Source organism: Rhamphochromis longiceps, linkage group LG22 (genome assembly GCF_057381845.1).
Source record: "Rhamphochromis longiceps isolate RC_006_pf linkage group LG22, R_longiceps_female_GT1.1, whole genome shotgun sequence".
NCBI classification, from domain to species: domain Eukaryota; kingdom Metazoa; phylum Chordata; class Actinopteri; order Cichliformes; family Cichlidae; genus Rhamphochromis; species Rhamphochromis longiceps.
The window spans coordinates 24,291,265-24,301,047 of NC_140577.1; positions in this window are offsets into that span (position 1 = coordinate 24,291,265).

Consider the following 9,783-nt stretch of genomic DNA (forward strand, 5'->3'; position numbering starts at 1 on the left):
AGCCCCAGGCCGAGAGGCCGGGGGCACCCCACCTCCGAAGTGGCCCTAGCGAGCCCCAGGCTTCAGGCCCCGATAAGCGGCCGCCAAGGAGTGAGCCGGTGTGTACCCGGACGCCCACCCCCAGACACAAAGAACCACCAACGCACCGACACCTGAGGGAGTCCGCCACTGACAGGGGAAGTGGTGGTAGGGGGAGATAGGCCTCCCAACCTTGGAGGGCCTGAGATGTCCCCAGAGAGGTGGCGCCTGACACCCAACCTGACATATAGACACAGACATACAGGCACACACAGACACAAACATCCATTCCCACCCTCATGCTCTCATATGCACTTACTCCACACTCAACCAACGTGGAGACAGACATAAAGAGACGCTGTACACACGATCACACTCCCCAAGCGTACTCTACGAACCGGGTCTAGGTACCCATGCCCCTGGAGGGGGGAACTGCACCCAGACCCAGGTGGTGTTACCCTTTTCCCTGCGGTGGGGAGAGGCAGACCGCCCCTACTCCGCAGCAGCAGGGAGGCCCCACACTCCAGACCGCAGTCGGACGGCCAACTCCTCCTCCTAGCCCCCCCGCTCCAGCAGGCCGCAGAGAATGGGGGTGAGAGAAGACTCCAAACCTCCCTCCACCCGCTCATTGTAGTGTTGATGCATGTGTGTTCTAAGGTGCAATTAAAACCCAGGAGGGCATGGAGCTACCTGCCAGAGAGCAGCAGGTAAGCGCATAGTCCCTCCTGCTAGCCCTCAATGTCTACGTGTATTCAAAATTGAGAGGTGGGCAACGACGCCAGGGGTGAGGTGTACACCCTGATGGTAATTTGGACTCCGTGTATCGTGCCCACCCCCAAGATCCTATATGTATGTGTAATGAGAGGGTGAGTAATGTGAATGTCTAAGTTGTGGGATAAAATTGAGGCAGAGGCAGCCAGAAGGGGACAGAGGGGGGGGGGGGTAGCCTCCTCTGCACCCTGGTGACATACCCCTACTCCAAGGCCCTACATGTGTGGGTGGTTGTGGTGGAGCGGGAAGAGGGAGGCAGCTGGAGATGGGGAGGGAAGGAAGGGAGGGGCAGGCGACCCCTCCCTGGGGCCAGCTCCCCCGCTGAGCCCAGTAGGCACTCCCATACTCCGCGACCCGCCAGGGAAAGGGGGCCCAGGCCCATCCAGACCGGGGCCCAGCGCAGCAGCGCCCCCCGGCCCCACAGAGCCCGGGACAGTCCACCCAACCCCACCACAGAGAAAACTGCACCCACCCCACCATCCACTCATCTTCCAGACTACATGAGACAATAGACGCCCAGGCAGAAAATACAACTTTTTTAAGCTGAGTTGGGTTGAGTTAGTCAGATGAAGGTTAATATTTGGTCAACTGTAAGAGAAGTTTGAGTAGATTAACACATTGCAAATACATTTTTTTAAACATTTTAAAGCAAGGATTTCCATTACTAGATTAGGCCTCAGTCACACAAGCTTTGAGACCTTGTGGGTGATCATCTGGTGACCAACAGATATGGGTGAAAAATATTTATTCCAATGTCACACAGGCTCAGAAATGGTCAGGAAAAATGTCCATTCTGCGACCAGTTGGAGAGTGGTTGCTGGAGATTGCTGGCAGTCTCAGAAACAGAATCAGCAACTAATCCCTAAGGAAATTATGTGGGTTGCAGTAGCTCCAATACAGTGACAGTAACAGACTAAACTATTTAAATAATACAATATGTTACAGATTTACAAATTCAAGAAATAGCACTAATATATACAAGTCACTCAATAATAAACATCAAGGCGCAATATTGGTGAACTGTGAAAAGTGTCACACGGACCAGAAATGGAGAGCATTAGCCTTTAAAGTAAATTTGACTTCAGCTCAGGGGCAACTTTTATTTTGAAGGCTAATTTTCTCTGTTACTCTGTTTGCGTTGCAGTTTCTCAAGTTTTATGGGGTAATGGTTAGTGTTTGCAGACAAGTCAGTGGCTTCCGTGTCAACAGCAGATGACCAAAGCAATCACAAGGTTTTTGGTGCAGCAAACACTTTATGACCGATTTCACCTGGCAACAGCCCGCAACCGACCGTTACAATTTTCTTCCTGGCAACTGGGCGTTGCCAAGCTGTAACCAACCAATCTCTACGCCTTTGTGACTGAAGCCTTAGTTAGAAAAGATTTTTTATCAGCAGTAATTATAATACCAATTCAAGAAAGGTAATTATTTGTTGAAAACACGAAGTTAACAAAGTCACTGGAATGATTAGCTGACTCAGGAAATCTGACCAGGAGGGCAGAACATGAATGCAGGGTAAGTTTGCCAGTCATAAGTGTACAGTATGTGTCTCATTTGGGAGATCTGTGTTTTGCCCGTTGTCAGCTAGTTTCATTTTCACCTCTTGCTGATTTGATTTAGACATGACTAACTTCTTAGTTTAAAGGAAAAGGCTATGACCTGGTTTAACAGTCCCTATTCATATTAGCCCAACACACTCAAAATTGACACTCAACAAGAATATTTAAAATGTTGAGTGTTGGGAGTTGTAATTATGTTATTATGTGTTATTATGTCCATAAACAAGGTCACAGAAGGACAGCTGGTGTGCCTATTCCAAGAACAGCAGTATTTGACGTATTTGAATGAGAATGGGTCCACTGTTATTCGCAGCAGCACAAATCCAGGCGTAAGAAATGACTAACAGAGGCAAATAAATCATCTATATTCAGTCTCTTCGCTTGTTGTCCAAAGCACTCCCATGGCACTAAGTGACAAAGTTCTTTGTTTTGGCTACATTTGGAGAATGTGACTCGTGCAGCAAACACGTGTTTGCATATTTCAGAATAATTGCATGACATCTATCTCCAGTGTGGGGGGGAAGAAGAAGATGAGCAAAAAAAGAAAACAATAAATTGCAGGACTCAACAGAGTTTCACATCGTGAAATGATATTAACAGCACTATCCAAATCACTTTGTGGCAATCAAGCTTACTGTGCACAACAACCAAGCCCCCCCCCCCCCCCCCCCCCCCCCACACACACACACACACCCCCACCCCCCAACACTTATTCTCGCCAAGAAAGAAATGGTAACCAAAGGCCAATATCTGTGGATGAGGCATAGAAGCCTGTGGGATTTGCACAATGTTGCAAGGCTGCCCCCTAATTAACTGTATTCCTCTGACAAATGCTGTTTGTTTGTGAAAGTTCTGCTTTCATTTCTTGAACTAGCTTTCTGCACATTATGGTCTTTGCTTCCGACCAGATTAATGGCCAGTAGAAGTGCGGTCACTGTGATCCTACCTGACCTGTCTCTTCATCACCAACGTTTAATAGGATGTTGCCATTAGCAACACAAACAACCCTTTTGCATTCCAGGCAAAAGGAGGAGGAGAAAAGAAAATGCAAGTTATGGGCTAGCAAAATGGGAAGCGGCAGAGAGCGGAATGGAGGATGCGTTAAACCACTGAGCTCTTTGCCGCTGCTATCAAGTGTCCACAATTTTCTCTTGTCTTAAGCAACACATCTTGTTGAAGACAAAATCATAAAAATACTTTGATCCCAAAGGCCAAAAAAAAAGTATATTACTGTCGTTCTCGGTTGGCTGAATTCATAAATTTTTTTGGTCCTCCAGGCTTCTTGGTGTCTCTATCACTCTGTCTTGTGTTTGTCTAATGGTTTCTGAGTGAGCAAAATTCAGTGTTAATGCATCACTACTGCTTGTCAGGTCTGCTGAAATGGACTTTGAAGAGCATGTGATAGGACACAAAGCTAGAGGAAATGAACAACCCAAAACCCACACCATGACTTTATTGACAGACTGTAAAAACTCTTGACAAAACACAAAAATGTTTTTCTCATTCTGCTAACTGTGAAAATATGTTGACTACTTTTAATGTAAAATCATTGTGTCACAGTATCATTATTCATTCTACACAAACGAGTACTGCAATTCAATCCAGATAAAGCGAAAAAGGTTGGAATTATTAACACACGCTGCTTTCTTTAGTCAGTTATGACATTCGGTTTTACCTGACACAACACAACACAACACGACATCCTGCATGTTCACAGACCTCATATGCATGTGATCACATTCACATACACATCCAGACTTTAGATACAAGAGGATAGCAACTAATTTCATAACAAACCATTATAATATGACCTTTTGAAAATCATTAAGGCTAACAATTTGATTTGTTAGGGATATATTATTGTCAATAGAGGACATTATGTCAGAAATTCATTTTAAAGACATTTCCCAACTGAGAAGACCACTATGTGCAAACGTCTTCTTCTGTGATCAAAATTTCCATTCCATTCTTTCTTTAGGTGGTCTTGTCTTCTTTTACTTGGCATGTTGTTATCTCGCCCTCTTTTCTTCCCACCTTTCACTGTTTTAATCCAGCACCATCCTCTCCTCATCTCTTTTTTCTGCAACAGCTTTGCTCTTCTATTCCTTTTCCATTTCACTTCTCACTGCATGCACTGTTCTTGAACTTCATTTCCACTTCCATTAAATCTATATACATTCATCTCCCTGTTTCTGCCCGTCCTTCGCTGTCCGTCCCATGTACCTCTTTGCTGTTTCTATTTCCATTTCTTGTCATCTTTCTGTCTTGCTATTGTTTACGCTGTGTGACTATGTGTAGCTCTGCTGGTACTGTGCAACTCTTTGTGGTCTGATGCCACCAGACAGATGTTTAAAATTTTGTGAGATGCATTCTAATATCAATATAGCCTGAAAAAGGGCTATATAAAGGACTGAAACTTTTTTTCAGATGTATTCCAACTTTCAGAAACAAAACGGAAACTTGTGAATGTATATACTTAGTTTCCAGTTGAAATTAAACCTAATTGTAGCTTAATTTTGTATTCACCTCACCACTGCCCAGCCAAATGTGGCTGCTTCAATTCTGTTCACAAGAACACAAATCCACGATTTTTTCCTTTTTTTCCTCTCTGTCCTGGAAATATCTAAACAGATTGTAACCAAATGTAAAATATAAAAAACCTGCTTAAGATAAAACTGTCATTTATTAGCACCTACATTTTGCTAGACAATGTCTGTAATTTTAGCCTAAAAGTATTAATATGTAGCTGCCTGTTGTAGTTACTTAACATTACAGCACAGAGTTTTTGAACCTTTATTTATACAAGTAGTCCCAATGAGACTTCATACCTCATTTACAAACTAGACAAACATATGAAAATTACAATAAAAATTAATAAAAGAAACACTGAAATAGTTTACACAATCATATCATAAACAAGAATAAGTTCCCAGTAATAATTTCACAAAATCATTTATACATATTTTAAAGTCTCCAAATGAGAAGGCTGTAATTTTTACAGTAATTATCCATCCATTTATTTTTCTAACCAGTTGTTCAGTTCAGGGTTACAGAGGTGCTGGAGCCTGTCCTAGCTGTCACAGGGTGACAGAGAAGATACACCAATTTACGACCAGTGATAAACCTCTCGTGCATGTCTTTGCTGGAGGAAGCTAGAGTTCCCAGAGAGAATCCATGCTGTGCTTGCATGGGTTCTCTCTGGGCAGTGGCTCTGTTTTCTTTTTAACAGAATAAAAACATTCACAGCTGGCTGGGGCAGTGAGGATGTGAATACAAAATTAAGTTACCATTCATTTCAGTCTCAACTGGAAACTAATTACATATAACACAACCATGTTTCAAAAAGTTGGCATACATCTGAAACAAAGTTTCAGTCCTTTATTTGGCAAGCTACACGGATATAAAAAAAAACATGCTGGCAAAAAAAATAAAAAAGCATTCCTGTCTGGTAGCATCAGACCACAAACCATGAAAACGCCACAAAAAGGGCCCAAGCTGGCTGGTTGTTTTGAACCCAGAACTTTCTTGCTGTGTGCTAACAACTGCACCACTGTGCTGCTCTTACCTGGAACTATTATTCGTTCATCACACTAATAACCATGCAGCAATGTCCAGTGTTTCAGTGAAGTGTTCCATTTTTGGTTACTGCTTAAAATCTCTGTTATAACCTCCAATAAATTTACATAGGTAAGATTTTCTCTTAAAAATCTAATGTTCTGTTTTGTTTGTTCCCATTCTTCTCCATATGTTTTTAATAAACTAGGCATACTAAAGGTATTATAAAATAATGTGTTTAGTACCTAGTTTCACATTTCACTTAGTCATTTATAATTCTGGTTACTTTTTTGCTTGGTGAATCACGAACAACAATATGATTAATTTTTCAAAATGTCAAAGATTACATTAATGCCAGAAAAAATATTCTAATTAATTACAAAGTTAAATACCAGCTTGCCAGAAGAATTTTGTGCAAGTGCTTCAAGCAAAATCATCTCATGCATGATGTATTAGAATGTCATATGCCTCTTTGATTATAAGGGAAGTACCCATTTTCTTGTCACTTGTAAAAAAAAAAAAAAATACTGATGGACAATAGTAAATGTTTAGTAAGCTTTACCCTGGACAGAAAACTTTTCATAAATGCTTAAACTGTAGTCTTATCGGACAAGGGAGAAGACAGTAGTGTGATATATGAAAATGTTTTATTATTTCTTTACTATGAGAGCTTCATTTTACATTAGTGACACTTGATCATCAGTGCAAAAACTGAAGTACTTGAGTCAGCTCAGCTTTGGTAATAGAAGTCACCATCATTTACTGTAGCGTACCTACAACATCAAACAGCAGCTGTGTTTTGTTAGCATGTTGGGGAAAAAAAACAAAAGTATGGCTTTATGGCCTTTTTATATATGTGTGTTGCTATTGGTAGTTGCAAGCATGTGTGTGTGATGTGTATTGCAAAGATACAATCGTCCCTCTGTAAAACTCTCATTGCTGCTACAGTATCTGTGTGGTGGCACAGGGCATCAGTAAAATGCTAATTAGATGCTGCAGTGGAGCATGGGACAGAGCAAGTGGACAATCACCACAGTGAGAGATAATTTCACACTCTGTGCCCTGACAACTGTCTAACGGCTGCTCAAAGCACAACTGGCAAAGAGGGCCTGCTCAGCAGCCTCACTTCAAGCTTAACCACAGCAAAAACACATACTATACAAGCAGCACTGCTGGCAAGCATCCATTCCATCAGCAATATAACAATCTAACAAAAGCTACTTTAACTCTTTGTTTTTACATTTGCAACACTAATATTCACAATATATTATGAATAATTTAAAAGTCTATATAAAAGTCTTCCCTTATTCTGAATCTAGGTTGAAAACTAACATATCTTGACCTCATGTACCTGAATTTACTTTCCTATCTTTATACAGTAGTAAGATGTATAGCAACAGGGGTTCTTATATCTATCAAGACTATCTAATACAATATGCTGATGATACAATTTACTTTATTACAAAATAATACAAAGAAAATGCATTTAGGGAATATTCCAGAATATATACAGAATACAAAATAAGTCATTAATATTTCTTAAATAAAAGCAACCCACAGCAATGCACTGTCATGGTTCATGTTTGGGGTTTTTTGTTGTATTTTTTTGTGTTTTTATTATATTTGTTAGATTTGTTGCATTCCTAGCTTCTCCTGACTTCAGTATTCCCAAATACAATATAAAGATAGACCTAGCTACCAGGTCTGAAACGTGAAGCCAGTACAGAAGTCCTTTGAACTTTTTAATGACCAACAGAGCAGACTGAGGCCTATCTACAGGAAAACAGCCCTTGCTTCTCTTTTTCTGCGACTTCAGTTAAACAACTTCCAGAGGATGTTAAGGACTCAATAACTGGTTTCAGATCAAACAGTAAACAACAAGATGTTTATTTTATAAACAATGATAATTATTATACAGAAAGGAGGATTATTCAGTATATGCTGTTGTTTTTAATTTTACTCTCAGCAAGTTTTAGTTCTTGCTTTTGTTCTTTTAACTCTCCTTTATAACAGAAGTCAATTCTGCTCATCTGAATGTTGCATTTTCAGTGAGAAAAAGTGTTTCATCAAGCGACTTCTTTGGTTGCCCACTGAAAACCAGTGATGGGAATAACAGCATTACAAGTAACGGCGTTACTTTTTTCAGTAACGAGTAATCTAACTAATTACTATTCCTATAGTTACAACGCTGTTACCGTTAGTAACAAGAAAATGTGGTGCAGTCGCGTTACTATTTTTCAACAAACAGACGGCTGAAGCTGTGTTCAGCTTACCGCACCTTATATCAGTTGCACGGAAGTAGCTGTCTACGTAAGTACTCTGGGCGCTGCAGCTTTAGGCAGCTGCACGCACTCTTTCTGGCAAACAATCACTTTTTGGCACAACACCTGGAGCTAAGCGGGCAAAACAATGGCATGAGTGCTGCTGTTTGACTGAGGAATAACAAAGTAGTCCTGGTAAGCCTATCACACGACCACTTTAAGATGACAAAGCAACAAGGTGATTTATACCAATTTTTAAATTGTATTGATAGGCCACGTAAAACCAGAGTCATGATAAACAATATATACGCGTGTTTCTTCCTGAATAGTTTCGTCACGTTTGCTGTCTAAGGACAGCGCTAGCAAGCACTCTCTGCTTATCACCAAAAAATACAAAAAAACAAAACAAAAAAACCAGCCCTTTTGTTTTGGTGGAAAAATGTAACATGTCGAACAATCAAAAAATGATTTGGCAACATGACATTTGGTTATTTAGGAAAAGGGGGAAGTTTTAGGAGTGACGGCGAGAGCGAGAGAGAAAGAAAGACAGCAAAAAAGAGAGAGAGCGAGTTTAGAGATGTGAGAGATTTGTGACGTTTAGCGTGTTTGAAGTGTAGTTAATGTGTTGTCTTGTGTAGTTAGTGTGTAGTGTTGTGGATAGTTTTGTGTTGTGTGTCAGAACAATGAGGCCACTGTTGTCTCCAGGTAAAAAACAGGAGTGATACACCTGCTGCTGTCAGACCTGCCGGTATCAGACTGTGATGTTCTCCTTTATAGGGGACAGAAATTTTTGGAGTGGCACAAATAATTTGTGTGGCATCTTATTGAAAGCAGAACAGCTGATTGTTCTGTAAATAGTTTGAAATGGTTATTTAAAAAAGGGTAAAAGGTAAATGGCTGCAAATAACTTTGTTGTTTGCAAAACTTGTGCATATGATTTTAAAATTGACAATTTATATTTGCATTAAAAGTTATGAAATATGATTCATTAAACATGTTTGTGGTTGTTACAGTAAAAAATACAACTTTTTCTACTCGGATTTTATGGGTTTTTTTTGTCTGATTTTAGATCAATTGTGTTTAGGGATGGGTATCGGTTCCCACTGTTTCAATTCCTTGGAATTGTTTGCCATTTTTGCAAACGATTCCCTTATCGATTCCAGTCGCCCCGAATGATGTCACCATGTTGCGGAGCGTCATTTACCTGGCAGGAAACATGGCGGCTCAAACGCTCAAAAGTTTGATTATACTTTAGGAGAACGGATGACAACAGGGCAACTTGCAATACTTGCAAAGTAGATATTTCATTTAAGGGAGGAAACACTACGAATATGCAAAAGCATTTGCTCACAAAATACGCGATTGAAGAGAAAATCTCCGTCCCGGTTTCCCTCCAAGGCACGAGCACCGATAAGCAGAGTTCTGTCCTTTCTTTATTAGATTCCTAATTATTCAAAGTAACACTCAAGTATGCCGTTCAGCTGGGTTAGTTACAGCGCCGGGAGTAGCTTGGGAGAACAAGGAAACACAGACTGCTTCAGGTTGCCTTCCCAAACCAACTCAAAGGTTTATTCAGTACAAAACAGCTTATATAGAGGAAAAAAAGGTTCGTGTGTCAG